The sequence below is a fragment of the Danio aesculapii genome, chromosome 25, assembly GCF_903798145.1.
Source record: "Danio aesculapii chromosome 25, fDanAes4.1, whole genome shotgun sequence".
Lineage (NCBI taxonomy): Eukaryota > Metazoa > Chordata > Actinopteri > Cypriniformes > Danionidae > Danio > Danio aesculapii.
The window spans coordinates 5499110-5517183 of NC_079459.1; the positions used below are offsets into that span (position 1 = coordinate 5499110).

An 18074-nucleotide genomic window follows, 5' to 3' on the forward strand; every position below is an offset into this window, starting at 1 on the left:
ACTTTTTAACCAATGCACATATGTGATGCTGTGGTTTAACTTGAATCAAGACACTTATAAAGGGCAAGCAACTTACATTTCTATGGTAACCTCGCGCATATAAATTCAAATATTCATGAGTGGCGATGGCAAAAAGAAAAAAAAAATCTATAAATTGTCCTTTGTCCATTCATTATGATGCGTTATATTTGTTTACTTTTGAATTGTGCATGAATCTAAACAAAGGTTTTGTTTAATAATAAATAAAGGCTTTGTTATATACACACCCCCAATGGCTCTCTAAAAAAATACATTTGATAAAACAAATCAGAAATGGCTCTTTGCTGAAAAAAGGTTCCCGACCCCTGGTGTAGATGGTTGCTTTTAAACCACACAGGGGGTTTCTATGAGAAATCATCCACCAACCAGTTTCCTCCAAATATGCTGTAAGTAACGGTCCAAGTTTCTCCTGATAAATGTATCCACTGTTTGCACATCATCATGTTAAATATTGCATTCCCAGAAATACCAGCACACTCACCTACGCACTGGTCAATCAAATCTTCATAGTGCAGAAACAATCTTAGCCTGACTGGCAGCCAATGCTATATACTGTCGGAGGTCTGGAGGCACGGGCAGCTATGGACCCTCTCACAGATGGATCGGACAGCTGAACACAGCCGTAACGAGCGGTCAGGGCCAAACTATTCCAACAGGAAGTTACCCAAGCCATTTTTAATTAATGATACAGAACCGGTTTTGAGGGGGTGGAAGAGGTTATCAATTCTGACAGAGGTGGGAAAAAGTCAATTATAGGAAGATGCACAGATGGTGTACCTATCTGTGCTTTTCAAGTTATGACAACTGGATGGTGCCGATCCGACAGGGAGGACAATAAACCTCAGGTCTAGGATAATTGGCTTGCAAGCTGCATGCAAACAATCCATGCGCCTGGTCTTCTAATAGCCAGGCTCTAGAGACTTCTTCTGAGGTAATGCTCATAACTGAGATACCCCATTAAAACTGAAGAAGATATCTGCATCATTAGAGTGGAAATGTGACGGTTGTGTTAGTGATTCGCTGCTCATCACCAAGTCGCCTGTTTGTCCTGCATGATTGAGGGATTGTGTATAGCAAGTGTCAAGCTCGTCCTAACTGTTAAGAGTCATTAATATGCTAGCGTGAACTGAGAGGCAGGGAATCTGGATATGCAGCACATTATCCCTCAACACAGGAGAGTGAAGTTGTGAGAGCGAAATAGAGGGAGCAAGAGGGAGGAACTAAAAATAACCTTCTTGTTGTCGCCGTCGGGTTCAGATGCAGGGAACTAGCGAGGCTACGATACAGATGACATGAACGTGACATTCAGAGGAGACGTTCAGCTGGATTAGGCCGACTCACAGTGTTGACAAAAAAAGAATAATTCCTACCTAGTTGTGCAGGTCTGAGATGATATGGAGCTAATCCAGAAATGAACAGTGGTATCACACTGTGACCAAATTAGATACTACTGTATGTTGGCCACTCAAGAAAGAGGAGCTTTGATTCAGAAAGTTGTAGAGAAATGACCTATTTTTCCTCTCTGTGCTACAAAAAGAAAATAGCAGTCAGGATACAAGAAAGAATTGCACAATACTTTTCGAATACTTTCGAATAACATCAGTATCAGTTGATTTGACCATTCGTTTATAATAGTTCGCTGTTATTTAAGTCTGCAAATGTTTGTTTTCGTCTATTTTTGGTGGGATTTTAACATTATTGACATTGACTTCCACTAAGAATAGCAAATAATTGACACCAGCAGGCTACTGGCTACAACAAAACGAACTGAAGCTGTTTTGTAGAATATATTATTTAACATTTATCCACCACATGGTGTAACTAACATACAGAAATATGGGGGGAAATTACATCAGAGCACTGCAGACCCTTATGACCAGTGCTGGGGAAAGTTACTTTTGAAAGTAATGCATTACAATATTGAGTTACTCTCCTAAAAAAGTATTAACGCAATTAACTTAGTTAGATTTTATTGAAAGTAATGCGTTCTGTTACTTTTGAGTTACTTTAGCGTTACTTTCCTTTCCTTTTCCTGGCTGAGGTTTAATCTCTTTCAGAACTTGCAGGTGTTTTTCACCTTTTTTATAAAGAAGCTCTGCATTTAACAACCATCTATATAACCTACACCTTCATTTTCCCTTACAAAAAAGTAGGATAAAATAATATTTTGAGAAATTTCTTAGCTCAGAGCTATACATGCTGTATATACAGATTAATGAAGGCACAGCGTTATCAATTATTAATGTGATGTGCTAGCTACTCTTGTATGTTTTGTGTAATTAAGTAAATTCACTGTCCATTGAGATAAAGATTGCAATAAAGCCTAAGAGTATTAACATGAAATAATTTATATGACGGCAAAAACAGATTTTAAACTTGATGATCAATATTAATGAATAAAAATGCTTAATAATAAAAAAAAACAATAAGAAAAAAAACATCCCCAAAATAAACCTGAGCTTAATGCATGGAATAAATCCCTTCACGTGGCCTTAAAGGTGTAAATTGTTTCCTAAAAGAGAACAAATCTTACTATATTACTAAACGTAGTCGCTTCTACAGTAGACAGTGGCTTTATCTCCTCAACAATAAAAGCAATAACCATTTTATGAGTTTAATCTAATTAATCGTTTTACCTGGAGAACATGAACCGACGTCAATCATAGCTGAAGTTACTAAAGTGTGGGTGTAGTGCCTTGCATCCAGTTGTTTAGTTTTTTGATTTAATGCTGTGTTTCTTGCAGTTGTCAAGAGTTTTACTTACACATAATCTACACTTAACAACAATCCAATTCTTTTCTTCGATGAGTTCAAAATAACAAGAATCCATTGCAAAAATATAAGTCTCCGGCCGGCCATTATGACTGTCTGTAGTGATGATGGGCGATTTCGCGAATGAATCGTTTGTTTTTAACCAGATCTTCTAAGTGAACAGGTTGAACCAGTTCGTTAAATTGAACGAAGTTGTCGTGAAACGGTATGCATCTTAAGTACTAACATCCCGGATACTCCCTGACTCGTAATAAACAATATCCGGAGTTATTCAGCAACTAGAACAGTACACAGACTCATCTACAGTGAAAAAGAAGGCCTGATGATGATGATGAGTGCAAGCCGACTGTTCCCTCACAGCACGCTCTCTCATTGAGTGTGTGATTCAACCTGACTGAAGTCATTTTTATTGCTCAATATATTTTGTAAAAGCCAATTAAGCAAGGTAAAAAGTAACTCGCGTTACATTTTTCTAAAAGTAACTCAAATAATATTACTTGTATATAAAAAGTAATGTTCCTTTACTCATTACTTTGGAAAAAAGTAATATTATTACATAATGCGTGTTACTTTTAACGCGGTATCCCCAACACTGCTCATGACATGCATGCAGTCATAAAATAATAAGGCTAATCAACTGTGACCAGCATAACTGGAAACTACATCAACTCTGTTTTGATTTCAAATCAGGATCAGTGACTGGAAACACACTTTTCCAAGATACGAACAAACAGGGGTTAAATGTTACCTCCGCAAGACAGGGCAAGAAGCTGCATAGGACAGAGCAAACAAACGCTCCCAGAGAACATTGCGTATGTTGACTGGAAGCCAAAAGAAGATGAGGAGGGTGGCAAAACATCCAAATGTCTGTCTTAAACGCACACACACATAACTATTGAATCTGGCACTGTCCTCAACACGTAGGAATTGGTGACTGATGACTTCAGAAATGGAGAAAGATGGATTTCAAAGTGCTGACGATGACTAAAAGCCTCAATCCAGAAGCATGTGATCCTGCTATTCAAACCAAGAAGCAGGAAAGCTCACAGTAAGGGGAGGTGGTCCCCAGAGGACGAAGCGACATCCTGCACATACGCACTAAAGCAACGTCACCGGCACTGCAGATTTACGGCGCTAAAGGCACAGCGATTACTGCAGCCAAATGAAAACTAATCGCTAACGGTTTGTGCAACTGTTGCAGCACTTGTTGTACTCTGCAGAAGTAGTAAGAAACTAAAACACGCCACTGCTGATAGGGTCTGATTTGTTGCATTTCAGACACAAACTTGAATCCAAACAAGAAATTCAACCGCTGAGAAGAAATGTTACTTACGGCTGTTAGATCACCCCAGAAAAACCAGAAGCATATCTGTAACCTTCTTCAGTCACATGTGTTGTATAAAAGCAGGGTCCTGCAGACCCGTGTGCACTCCGGCAAGGCTCCAGCCCCTCATACTGAAGCTGCCTGATCACAGCGAGATCCCCGATTCAATCGGCACGAGGCGGGGGAGGGAGGAAGATAGTGCAGAGAGAAGGGGGAAGGGAGGGAGAGAGAGGTACAAACAAAAAGAGAGAGTCCCAATCCTGCCCCGACGTATGAGCGGTGCCCGGCCAGCCAAGAACAGCAAGTTAATGCTCAATCACTTTGGAAAACAGATAGGCTGCATCCACCGACTGCATTGATTTCCCGAGCAACTCGGACGCTTTTTAAAAGTACTCCTCACACTTCCAGTAAAGTTGCGTCAGTCTGTCTGAATCGTCTTTTATTCTTGCTTTACTTTGCGCCGTTGTAGTAAATCCCCAATGTTAGATGGAGTACTGCAAGTGTGTGTGTACGGAGCTGCAGCAGTACAACTGCTCTGCTCAGTAGGAGCACAGATCCATCTGCAGTAGAAAGTGCTGTATCGGTCTTAACCCTTTCAGCGCCACAAGGGGGACAACAATCCCAATTCCCTCTAGTACTCTGTCGGCTATGAGAGATGCAGGTAAATGTCATCGTCAAGGCAGAGCATAGAAATGCATTGCTGGAGGTCTTCATTATACAACTGGCTTCTCTGAGCGAAGGCGCAGGTATACTTTTGAGATAGTCATTTAAGATAGAAATGTTTATGCTTTTGGGTAATTATCAAAATCTGAGTCTGAATGAGCTTTATTCACCAAGTATGTGAACACACAAGGGATTTTTTTGTGGTTTACGGGAGCTCAGAATACACTGATAAAAGTGTTGCATGCAAAACTGTTGCAAACTATTTATTTGTGTGGAATTTAAACAAATTACATTTAATAATGTTCAACTTAATTTGTTAATTCAGCTCAAATAAATTGTTTACAAGCTCTTAACGTAAAAATTTTTTAGTAAATCCAAGGAATCATCCATCTTTAAATAATTTTTTTCAGTGTACATGTATACATAAACACAAGAGAACACAAATGACATTTAAATAAGTGGGAAATAAAGTAAACTAACAGATTAAACATTCTGAAAATACATATAAATGATTTAAGCGCAATATGTGCATTACTGATGGTTTTACTGTATAAATAAGAAATACACATATGCATTTACAAAGAAGTGGTTTTTAGTTAACAGAAACCATAAACAATAATGCTGCTATATTATGACCATAAAAAACAGGTAGCAACTGATGTGCTAGCTATTCAAGTGGGATTATATGCAAAGTACAAAAAAAACCTGCATTTCCTTTTGGCTGTGATCATTTTAGCGCAAATATCAAAATTAACTGGATAACTTGTCTTTAACGGTCTTCATCTTTGGAACATTTTTCTAGTGGACACTGATTTAAAAAAAATTGTTCAACATGAAACCACATTAAATAAGCTAAAAATTTTAGGCAGATATTTTTATTTTTTGTGTGTGTGTGTCTTAAGTTTAATTACTCAAGACCAATAACATTTACAGTGATTCTGAGATTAAGATCCTGTTAAGGTCTTTCACCTTTCCTTTTTTTTAGGCATTTAAGCTAATTTTGCGGGAACACTAAAGGGGTTAAACCCTTTCCTGACCATTTAAAACATGTTTAAACAAACAATTTGGATGACACGAAAGTAACAATTGGCCCATCTAATTATTGCCCCTCACAATAGAAGTCAATAGAAAAACAATGGACGTTCACTACGGGCGAAGCTTTCTGGTGTGATGATCAGAAACAGAATCCAAAACAAAGGCCATTTACGATTACTCAAATTTAAATTAGTCAATCTGGTGCGCACTGCACAATGTAGCTATTTTTAAAATCTAAATGCTTTAGGCTATTACATAGCCATAAGGTGGTCCAAAAACTTCAATAATTGAATAAAGAAATGCACAAAATTGGGTCATGCAGTTTTCCCCGCTATTTATCTTTGCTATATTTGGAATATTTCATTTATTTTGATTCTTAAAGGAATAAATAACAATAATAATTTGGAAGAGTCTACTTTACCAACAAAAATTTCTTAAACAATCTTCCAGAGAATCTTCCATATCTAAAAGTTTCAAGTATTTTATATGTGGTCTAGGGCGGTGCGATTTGGGGAAATATCTAATTGAGATTTTTTTGACAGATATTGCGATTTCAATTTGATTTGGGATTTAGTTTTAAGGTCAAGCTTCAGCTCAATATTCTGTATCGTAGCTTCTTACTGCTAAAATGCAGTGAGTGCTAGTTTAAAAAAAAAGGAACTGAAAAGATATTGACATACTTAAACATTTATTCAAATTGGTTTTAAATATTCAGAAATGAAACACTCATTTTACTATAGAGCAAACAGTAAACACAAATAAAATGACCGTTCTGTAAACAAGTTGAACTGAAGTTAGGGAGATAGTGTAGCTTATTATAGAACCAAAAAAACCAAACTAACATGGCTGAAACAACTCTGAAATTGTACTTTGTTGTTGCTTGCTACTAGATTGAGTGCCACTGGCAATACTTTCAGTAGACTTTTTAGCAAGACACTCCTCATATAGCCGCCAATGGTGCTTTTTTAGGTGCTGGTTGTTGTATTTCCTTGTGCTGTGGCAACAATTCTACCACAGCTTTTACAAATTACCTCTGTTTGTTCAGTGTCTGTGACTTTGAAACCAAAATATTCCCATATTACCTATGTTCTGTTTTTCCTCTGATATAAATTAATTTATTAATGCTTCTGAAGCTGCAGACACCATTATCCCACTCGTCCGCGCTTTGCTGTTGTTTGTTTTATTTATTGTGAGTGTCTCGCATAGTTCGGTTGTGGAATTTGTATTGGGCAGAACGAAAGTGTGCTTACTCAATTGGCTAGTAAGACTATCACACACAGATGGCAGTAATGCATTTGCTCTGGGCAGGGGAAATTAAATAACACATATATATTTACTACCGCAGCCTCTTGCTGCGTTAAATCGCAACAATTCAAATTGATTTGATTGCGATTAATCGCCCAGCCCTTATGTGGTCTTATTTTCTATAGCTATAACTTATAAAATGTACTGTATTTTTACTTCTTATTATATCCCATAATTTAGATTCTTATTCATTTTATTTGAGCTTTTTTAATGTCACGAGTAATTGTATAATCATTTCACTGCTGATCGTACTGTGTCTGCATGTGTGTGTGACAAATAAAACTGGAATTTGAAATTGAGCAAGTAAGTCTTTAGGAAGTGGTCTGATTTTCGAATGGCATGTAAATCCTGAGACTCAACACAGTAACACTAATTTATGACCAGATAAGTCATGTCTGAAGTAATTATAAAGCAGTTGCATGCCTTAGTGGCACCTAAGCCTCCTCCATTTAACTTGATCCCCAACACGTAAACGCCTGACTCCAAACTCCTTAAAAAAAAATGTTGGAAATGCATGTGCGGTTCCTCTTGACAGGCTGGAATGCACAGGCCCGACGTGACGGCAAAATTCCTTGCACATTTTCCTTTCCCTGCTCCTTCAGTAACGTTAAAACACAGTATTAGCAATAGTGGCAGCAAAACAATAGTTTACTGACCAGACTTCATTTATAATCGGACACATCTTATGCTGACAGCGTGACACACTAAACCCGTTTACTGCGCTTTAAACACAGAATACGAGGTGTTCATAGAGGCAGCTGCTGAATAAACAGGTCTTTCTGCTGAAACAAGTGTAGCTAGTTTTGTACTTGAAGAACACTGGTTATGTCAGCACTTAACTTGTGCATTGGCTTTAAAGGGCACCTATTTTATCCCTTTTTCAAGATTTAACGCAAGTCTTTTGTGTCTCCAGAATGTGTCTGTAAAGTTTCAGCTCAAAACACCCATCAGATTATTTATTATAGCTTTCAGAATATTGGGATTTCCGTAGCTGTTTTTGTTGCCTGTGCCTTTGATGATAGTTCTCCCCGCCAACTGTTTCCACAACGCCTATTAAGCGTGCCACCTCAATCTCCGGCTGCATCTGATAAACAGCACAGTGACAGACATGAGGAAAGCAGATCTCACGTAACGTTTGTGAGAAATACTACAGTAAGAACTTTCCCAATGATTACTTGATGTATTTGTTGTGAAGTTAGTTCAAGCTTTTCTGCAACGATGAGTCACACACCATGTTGCTGCAAAGTTCACACACACGCACGTATAACTTTGCATTGTTTTTGCATGTAAATATGACAGGATACACGTTATTATCCACTGCTGTATGGATATCCGTCATGTTAATGTACAAAATAAACCTGATTTAATGTCTACAAACTGGGACTGAAGCCTCTTCTTTTATAATTGTACTGACAAGCAGCTGTGGTGATAAAGACGGCAAAAAAAATTTTTTTTTATAATAAATAAAATAAAAATTCGCTGTAATTCCTTACATCATTTTTAAAACGTTTTAAACTTGTAAAACTCATTCTTGATCACATATGATCACAGAGAGCTCAACAGATCCTTTAATCCCAGTTGCTTTGCGCATGTCCTGTCTTCTTGATATAATTATACGCGTTACTACGGAGACATGTTAATATGTGGCTGTCAATCAATTCGGTGGGAGGGGAAACCGCACTACTACATCATGTTGCGGTGGGCCTCAAAATGGGAGGGATTTGGATCCTATTTTAATGTCAGGAAATAAAAAAAAAAAAGACTGATTGTCTTTATATTACCCCAATATGACTGTGGACATACTTTATCTACACAGAGTCCTGTCTAAACAGCTTCTAAAAGATGATTTTCATCATAGGTGCCAGGTTTATGCTGGTTATTTTTAATTGTTACAATTTTTGGCTTTAATTTTCACTTGACCACACGGTGTTGCTTGCAACGTACAGTGAGGTCACGGCAGAAATACAATCTTCCTCAGACCGGCAATTTGACTAGACACCCTGGCAAACATAAGCAGAGTTTAGTCAGCTTTCTCCATACTGCCAGCTCGCTGCACCTCGTTTTGAAAGCCATTGGGCAGCATTGTGACAAACATGTCTACATTAGACAAATGGAGGAGGAGATATGCAGAAAAACATCTACACTGTCCTGAGAAGATTTATTTAAATAACTGAATATAGTCAGGCAGATTACAGCTATTAATTATAACAAGAAAAAAGAAAAATAAATAAATAAATAATAAATAAATAAATAAATAAATAAATAAATGTTTACTTTTTCTTATGTAATCTCTTGTAAAAATTAGGGCTGCACGATATTGGAAAAATCTAACATTGTGATTTCTTTTTATTCTGTTAATTATTGCGATGTAATTTCACTAGATGTGTATAATTTTAGATTGGTTGGGATGATTCTTTAGGAGAGTCATAAAAAAATAAGAAACACTACAAGCACAAGAAAACTTCACTAATTAGATAAACACTGTTTTATTGTTTCTAATGAGTCAAACTGTATTCAAATATACAGTAATTGAATAATCAAATGTAAAATAATACTGCAAAGTCTTTTTTTTTATAAACAATTCGAAAAAAATGAAACGTTATTAATTTGTCAGTTACACATGGTGCAGTTTCTTATGCCTGAATGTTTTTAAAACCCTCACACGGTCACATGCCTCAAAAAACACTTGTGAAATGAAATTATGTATTGTCATTTAAATCCAGACTTGACATATAAATCACGATGTGATTATTGCGAATGATCACACAACGATAATGATGCTGAAACGATATACTGTGCTGCCCTAGTAAAAACCACAGAGTCACTGGAGAATCTTAATATTGTTCTAGAAACTTTTTGGGTCATTTTGGTGTAAAACCATGTAATTTAGAATTTCCTGCGACAGCGAAAAATTTCTCTACATTTTCAAGTTGGTCACGCCAAAAAAATCTAAACATTGCTAAATAAATACAAAATAAACATTTTAAAAACTGCCTAGGAGGATGGATAGTGCAGTGCAAGGTATAAATTTAAATAAATTGTATAAATACTTTATTTACCTGCATTTGTTGTGAATTATAACAGTTTAACTTTATACTATTGTAACCCACTGGTCCTACTGCACCAAACCCGGTCTGAAGCTGGGACTGAACCGGCAATTCTTTGTATGGGAGTCGGTTGCTCTAACAAGGAATCAAAAGACTATGGCCTCTAGATTCTGTCACTAGAACACCTTTAGAGGTCAAAGTAAGGTTTACCTGCACAGCTCCTCTCTAGCTGGTTTCACCTATACTTACCCCCCTTAACCTCACCACCATACCAGACGAGCCCCCACGTGTAACTCACCGTTCCTACTGCACCCAACCTGGTCTGAGCTGGGATCGAACCGGCGATTCTTTGTATGGGAGTCGGTTGCTCTAACAAGAAATCAAAAGACCATGCCCCTAGCTTCAGAGGGGTAAGATTTACCTGCACAGCCCTTCTCTAGCTGGTGTCCGTTACACTTACCCCCCTAAATCTCACTACCATCCAGGACGAGCCCCTACGTGTAACTTACCTGTCCTACTGAACCCAACCCGTTCTGAGCTGGGATTGAACCGGCGATTTTTTTGTATGAGAGTCGGTTGATCTTTCAAGGAGGCTAAAAACCATGGCCTCCATTACACTAAATATATTAAGCATTAAATTTTAAAGTGGTGGTGTCACTTCTTGATCAGAAATTGATCGTTGACAAACTGCAATACTGCATATTTCATTTCACATCTGCATGAAAATAAAAAAAATCAGAAAACAGAAAACATTTTCTGACAAACCCAACTACTGTCCAAAAAACAGGCGCCATCAATATGAACCAATCCCCAAGAAGCAGGCAAGACGGATATCTTCTGTATCCGCTGAAGGTCTTCTTTAGGGGTGAAAAAGGGGAGAAAACGTGACACCAGTGAAGCGTCTCCACTGTATCGAAAAGGCTATAAATAGCTGAAGGCTGCTGACTCTACAGTATTATAAAGAGCCCATAGGTAATGATTAGGACTCAGGTTTCAGAGAGGGGACACTGTATGGATGGATGGATGCTGTAGTTCATTTCCATTCAATGACCTCTGCAAGTGACATTCACATAAGAAAACCTGCATGTGTGTGGATTTCTACACTCTGTGGGAATGTAAATAGACAAGAGGGTGTCATTAAACACTAGTGCCTATACATTAGATACTAAGGTCATGTTTTAAATTAGTTATTAATTCATTAGTAACCTGAACTAAAATGAACCACACTTGTACTGCATTTATGATCATAGTTTAACATGAATGCATTATTAATATCCACATTTATGCTTGTTAACTTATTTAATGCACTGCGAGTTAAACTAAGATCTTCATCTTCATTAACATAGATGAATAATCAATGATAATATAATAAAAAATACAGTATTAAATGCTTTGTGTTAGTAAATACATTAACCAAGTGTCTGTCACTGAGAAAATCGACTAGTATGTCTTCCTGTTGGAACTACTATAGTTATTCAGTAGGAACTAGTATGCATTTCTTAGAGAACAGTTCTATTTACTAGTACTTAACCATTATACACTAGTATTATTTATTAGATACTCAAACCTACTAAATTGATAGTAGTTTTTCATTGTTTGTTGCATACTATTTCTATTTCTTATTCATTAGATACTCGATAAATAGACGATAAATGATTGTTTATATTGCCGAAACGCCAGTAAAGACTTGGATTATTGCAAAACAAGACGTAGATTTCATTGCAGCGATTGCGTGGCAGAGTAAGTTACTTATATTCTCCTGGAGTTTGAAGTGTGGTGGTGTTTGTATCTGAGATTTATATAACACATGAACATATTTATACACATAGCTAGGCCTGTATATAATCTTTATCGGTACTGTAAAACGAATTTTCGTTTTCAAAATAAGTTTGTACACATGAATGCATTGAATAAATGTTTATTACATGCCACATTTTCTTCCGTTTTTCAGCTAGTTCCTTGAACTTTCACCCCCTTTATCAGCTAAAACTTTTAGAAGTCTGTAAAAGCCGTTCGGCTTTTCTTATTTTGGCTGATTTAAACAATTCTAAAAACAACATTAAACAGAAACATTTTGATGTTCTGACAGCGATTCCCATGTAGAAGAACCGCTTCCTGCCCTCCATCTGAATTTTGCACCTCATTAATGACGTCATGTGAAAACAACCTATATACTTAACCACACCCCACTAACCATTACTTATGAGGGAATGATGCGCAAAAAGAAAGCCCCGCCCCCTACTCAATATTCAGTTTCATCAACATACTAAAATAAATTCAACTTTCGGTTCACACAGACTTTTATATCCTTTATAAAATATTTTGGCACAGTAAACATGTCAGGCTAAATTATTCAAATGAATCATTGATTTCTGCTGTCTGCATTAGTTTCAAAAACACAGATTTATTTACAATTTAAAATGGCATCTTTGAGTATTTTCTGCTGGTCTAAAAAAAAACAAAAACAAACAAACAAAAAAAGTTAAGAAAAATCATATATATATACACAGCAGGAACGGTAAAGCAGAAAAATTTGGCAGTTTTAAAACCCTGACTTTTCCAAACAGCGGTACACCTTGAAAATGGTTATTGTCCCACGTCTAGTTAAGACCTTTTTTTTGAGTTCTGTCTCTTTAAGATGGATGCACCTGAAGTGTGCTGGAGGTTTTCTGTGGTTATTTTGGGTTAACAGCTGGTATCAGAGAAAGGACGAGGAAACCTCTGATGAAGACCAGACCACCAGCAACGTCACACTTGTGCCTGAAGGATCACATCAGGATCACTCACTTCCAGTCATTCTGCTGCCACACGGCTAACTTTAGATCACTCTTAATGAAAAAGCATGTTTCAATTCAAGAGCAGATACGAGAGAGCAGGTCTTTACAGATTCACAAAGCAACTAAAGGTACTACAAGCTACTTTATATTAAACATTAAAGCATTAGTTATCATGCTAACTATGGTCAATATATTTAATAAGCATTTAAAATCTAAATTGTTCAGCATTTATTTACCCGTGTTTGAAGTTTGGTAATAAACAGTATAAAGTTGTTCATTGTTGTCATGTTAACAAAGCATTAATAGTAATTGACAGTTTTTTGCTTTAATAATTTATTAATAAAGGTAGAGTGTAACGGTATATGATAACAAATGCTGTAGAAGCATGCCTTTTCATTGTCATTTGCAATATTGTAAATTGATTTATAAGGGCTTATATCGAACAGTATTTTATTTCTGTGACCAATTCCAGAACTGATATTCTAGCTGAGATCAACAAGCCAGAACTGTATATATTAGGGCTGTATAACATTTAAAAAAATCTTACATTGCGAGATATATATATATATTGCAACAGGAATACATTTTCACCAGATGGCTTTTGTATCAGATTTTGTTAGCGTGTGAATCATGTATATAAAAAAACTATAAACAAATTACAAACAAGAATAATAATAAAAAATAAAAAAAGTGAGCAATTCCATGAAAATGTCAACCTTATCATGAAAAAATAAACTTTTGACCAAAATAATAAAACCAATTTAAATTTGCTCATTAAGGTCTAGATTTTATTGTTATGATGTGCTATTGTTGTTTTTTTAACGAAATTGCTTTGTTTATCCATGAAATATGAGGATTGTGCTAATGGTAAATTTCATTTTTATCCGACCACATTTCGTGCTTTCAAAAAGGGGTTAAAGACTCACCCTTTCCTTGTTTTATTTTAACGGTAAGCATTCTGCAGAAGGATTGGGGTCTGTAGTATAAATAATTACCCTTTCTTTTTCATAATATCACTGCCTTTTTAATTCATGAGCTACATATTTAAGACATCACGAAGCTTCAGTCACGTGTCAAAACTGTAACGATTTAATGAAAAAGTGTAACAAATATTATCACAAATAAAATATTTATCCTTTAGTAAGCCAAAATATGTCCATGCTAATTATGATGGACAATTCACCTCAGATCTTTGCTCTAAACAACCATAATTTTGCGTTATGGATGTGATCATTTTGAACTCCCTATTAAGCAATTGACTAGCGCATATTTGTTCATTATGATGCTGCATTACAATTACTGTCTTCCACTACATGAAATATACATGTTATATCAAGAACTGAACATTTCAGTTAAACAAACCACTTTGGTAACATTTCAGAAATAAATGTTTAATAAAAAGAACATTTCGATTTACATATTGCCACAATCTTGGCGCATAATCTTGGTCTTGGCGCATAATCTTGTCCTCATATTGAAGCACTTCTTGTTTATTTTGTAGATAACTGACCATCAAATAATACATCAAATAAGAAACGATTTATACCAAACGAAATTCATTTCAAGAAGACATTTTTTCCAAGAGAAATATATATTGTATGAGAAATGTATAATTTTATTCTTTTAATTTCATTCTTCGTGTGGAGGATGAATTGTTCTGTTCAGTGTAAATTAAGGATTTAATTAATGCTCCACTGTAATTGTTCTATCACGGATATTTGTCATATTTTTGCTACAATTATATTTAAAAATTTGTCTTGAGCATCTGATTTTTCCTCTGTGCGGTACATCCCTGATATACTGTCCGACGTGCACTGCTCTCTGGGGTTTTGTGCTCAAAGCATCCGCTGACTGCCTGGAGCTCAGACGCACATGCGCTGCAGCGCATGACAGAGTAAGTGTTTGTGTGTGTGTGGTCACATGATGTGCGTTTTCAGCGGTATAGTGTGGACGGAGGGCTGTTAAGAAATGCTAGATGAAACTCCAGCGTGGACGTGGATCGTTTTCATTCCAAAATGCCATTTTAAAACTAAGACGTATCAGTGTAAATGGGGCCTAAGTGTTTATTTTTTGCAAGCGGGTTGCTGCTGAAATTGGGGCAAGGCGGAGGATTGCGATGCCGGCTCATCATCGTGATGTCTATCAGCCATCGGTGATGGACAATGGCATCATCAATCGACCCAACCCTAATCTTATTTAACCAAGTTTTGTGACAAAATAACTAAAACAAAAACAAATAAATCAAAAAATCATAGCAGGTGCCTGATAAATGGACAATGGAGCATATTTATAACTTAATAATGATTAAATAAATAATCATTTAAAACTAATTATGCACTTAAACTAATTAATCAAAAGAAAAACAAACAGATAGAAAGGTTTAATAACAAAGAGTATCCACAGAAAAGCATCCCTTCAGCTTATCAATAGCTATCAGAGGAGACGGTGACTATTTAAATCCAGCTTACTGAAACCCATTCCACTCACAGCAGAGCATGCTGGGAGTTATCAGAGATGACCATGAAGCCCACAGAGAAAGATAACAGGCGTCCCGGCACAAAGACTCGGCCCCCAACAAACACACACTTTCTCCCACGGTGGACAAAAGCAGCAGGGTCAGTTTGAGAGAGATACGGAAATCACACAGAGCATTAACAAACATCAGACAGGTTGTAATGAACGCACGCATTCACAAATACGTCATGAGCACACATCATGTGGACTGATTACAGCCAAAACGCTATTTTAATGAATCCCAGAGTACAAAAATGGCCTCGTTTGGGGAAGCGCAATAATTGTGCTTGTGCTCGAGTCGTATAAATAGGCGCGAGTCTCGGGATGCCGCATCCAAAATTGACAGAGGCAGATTTAAATTGGCCAAATGAAATCCAGTCCGTTCATGCGTCCGCAAGCAGACAAGATTTTACGAAAGCAGTGACCGCACAGATTATTAAAAGGCTTCAACGCTACATTTTTTTTGTCACTTTGTAAATGCAACTTGAAAGATAATTTTCAACATAGCTCTAAAACAGGGGTGGGCAATCACAGTTTAGTTCCAACACTAATTAAACTGCTAATCAGTGTCTTCAAGATCACTAAATATCTATATGCAGGTGTGTTTGATTAGAGTTGGAGCTAAACTGAGCAGGACAACAGCCCTCCAGGACCGAGTTTGCCCACCCCAGCTCTAAATGGTTCTCCGTGCATATTCAGGTCCCAAATCCTATACTATTTTGTTTATAACAATAAAATAAGTATTGACCACGTCATGTTTTTTCCTGGGAATAATATCTCTAAAGAAGCTGTTGACGTGGAATTAACCCAGATTTTGGTAAAAACTCAAACATACAAATAAAACAAAACAAATCTGAAAATGAGTTCTGTGTAATAACAATGGAATGGCACAAGGAGAAAAGTGCTGAACTGCTGAAACGCATTTAATACTTTATATAAAAGGCTTTTCTAGTGATGGCAGCTTAAAGACGCCTCTCAAATGGAGAATGAAGTAACATGCATTGCTTAGCAGTGATATTTTCACAGAGTTCAGCAGAGTGTTAAAATCTTGATGGTTTTGTGGGTCTCGTCTATCAAATCGGATCTTTATTGCGTATTTTCTATCGGATTCAAGTCAGGTGATTGGCTGGGCCATTCTAAGGCTTGATTTTCTTTCTCTGAAAGTATTTGAGAGTTTCCTTGGCTGTGTTTTGGATCATTGTCTTGCTGAAATGTCCACCCTGGTTTCATTTTCATCATCCTCCTAATGTAGATGTTGGACTGAAGAAGCTATGATTCATTTACACTGACGATGGTTGCTGAAGAACTGCTGTCTGGGCTTTCACTGCCTTTCTACACCTCCCTTTCATCATGTGTTCAATACTTTTTCCCCGATTCACTTTATTTTATTACACATATCTTCAATTGTAATCTAATAAGTTTAGTTTTCTTTAGCTGTTACCAACATCAGGTGAAAATTTCAAGTCAACAGCACCTTTAGAAAAACCTTGATTGAAAAAAAATACGTATTTTCCCCACTGCATATTATATTATGATTAAAAAAAGGTATTAAAAGCATTTGTAAAACATTACTCCCTTGCTAACGTATCTTTTCTAGAACCTAATGCATTATGAAGGTTAAATTTCTATTCAATATGCAGAAAATATATCAAACCTTAAAAATAAACTAATAATATTAATCCTTTTGAACGTCGCAACAATCAAGTTTGAAGAATCAATATTAATTATGATATTTGGAACAGATTAAAGTAAGCATAGGTATTATTAGTGTTTTTGAAGAAATCTATCTACATTATTTTCCATCCATAAACACACCACAGTGCATTGTTTGATTAACTGTTGGTGCACATAAGTTTAAAACGATATAAAACAAGTAAAATGTGCTGAAAAAATCTGCAATATTTCAAAAATGTTTTAAATATTACATTAAAAAACTAATTTTAAATTAAAATAATTCAAAAATATTTAAAACAATATAAATATATTTTATAAGTAGTGTCTTGTTCACCAAAATTGTAATTAGAGAATAAATAAAACGTTATAAATACAAATCAAATAATTTACGGAAAGAAAATATTATGAAATGTTACAATTTAAAAAGACAAAAATATAAAATATTAATTTCTTAAAAGCTTCTATGGGAAAAACCCAAACACGGCAAACAGTAAATGAAAGTCTCTATCACGCTCCCTAAATAAGTCAATAAAATTCTACCAAAAAAAAAAAAAACATTGAACAGCCTCGGGCCGCATTACTGCCGAGAATAACTTGTTTTCCCGAAACCAGTCTGATAGCGGTGAGTCGCTGAAATCAGGTATGTCAGGTATGAGGCGTACCTCTGCACTCTCACCACGTCACTATTTACATTACAGCATGTGGCTCACTTCCAGCTGATAGAGAGGTGTGAAATACTACACCAGACTGCAGGAAGCCAAAGCCTCATTAACCCTGCTGTCACCGATAACCTTTGAACCCTCATCCCGTCAACAAACTGGAGAAGATGCCAGTTTTACACACACGCACGCATTACTACAGAACACACCCTTATGCAAATCAGACAGACTTAAAAGTGTAACCCGGTGTTGTGATGTACGTCAT

General features: G+C 36.3%; 1 protein-coding gene across 11 annotated transcripts in view; it reads right to left on the minus strand.

Annotated features, from left to right (window-relative positions):
• The window catches only part of tjp1b (tight junction protein 1b), a 182188-nt gene that overhangs the window by 73973 nt on the left and 90141 nt on the right, over positions 1-18074 (minus strand). Inside the window, exon 1 of one of the 11 annotated variants that reach the window (XM_056451650.1) lies at positions 4145-4404. The exons of the other annotated variants lie outside the window; for them this stretch is intronic. The gene's annotated coding sequence lies outside the window, so the exon portion shown is untranslated. Of the gene's footprint in view, positions 1-4144; positions 4405-18074 lie in introns of those variants that run through there. 11 annotated transcript variants of the gene reach the window in all.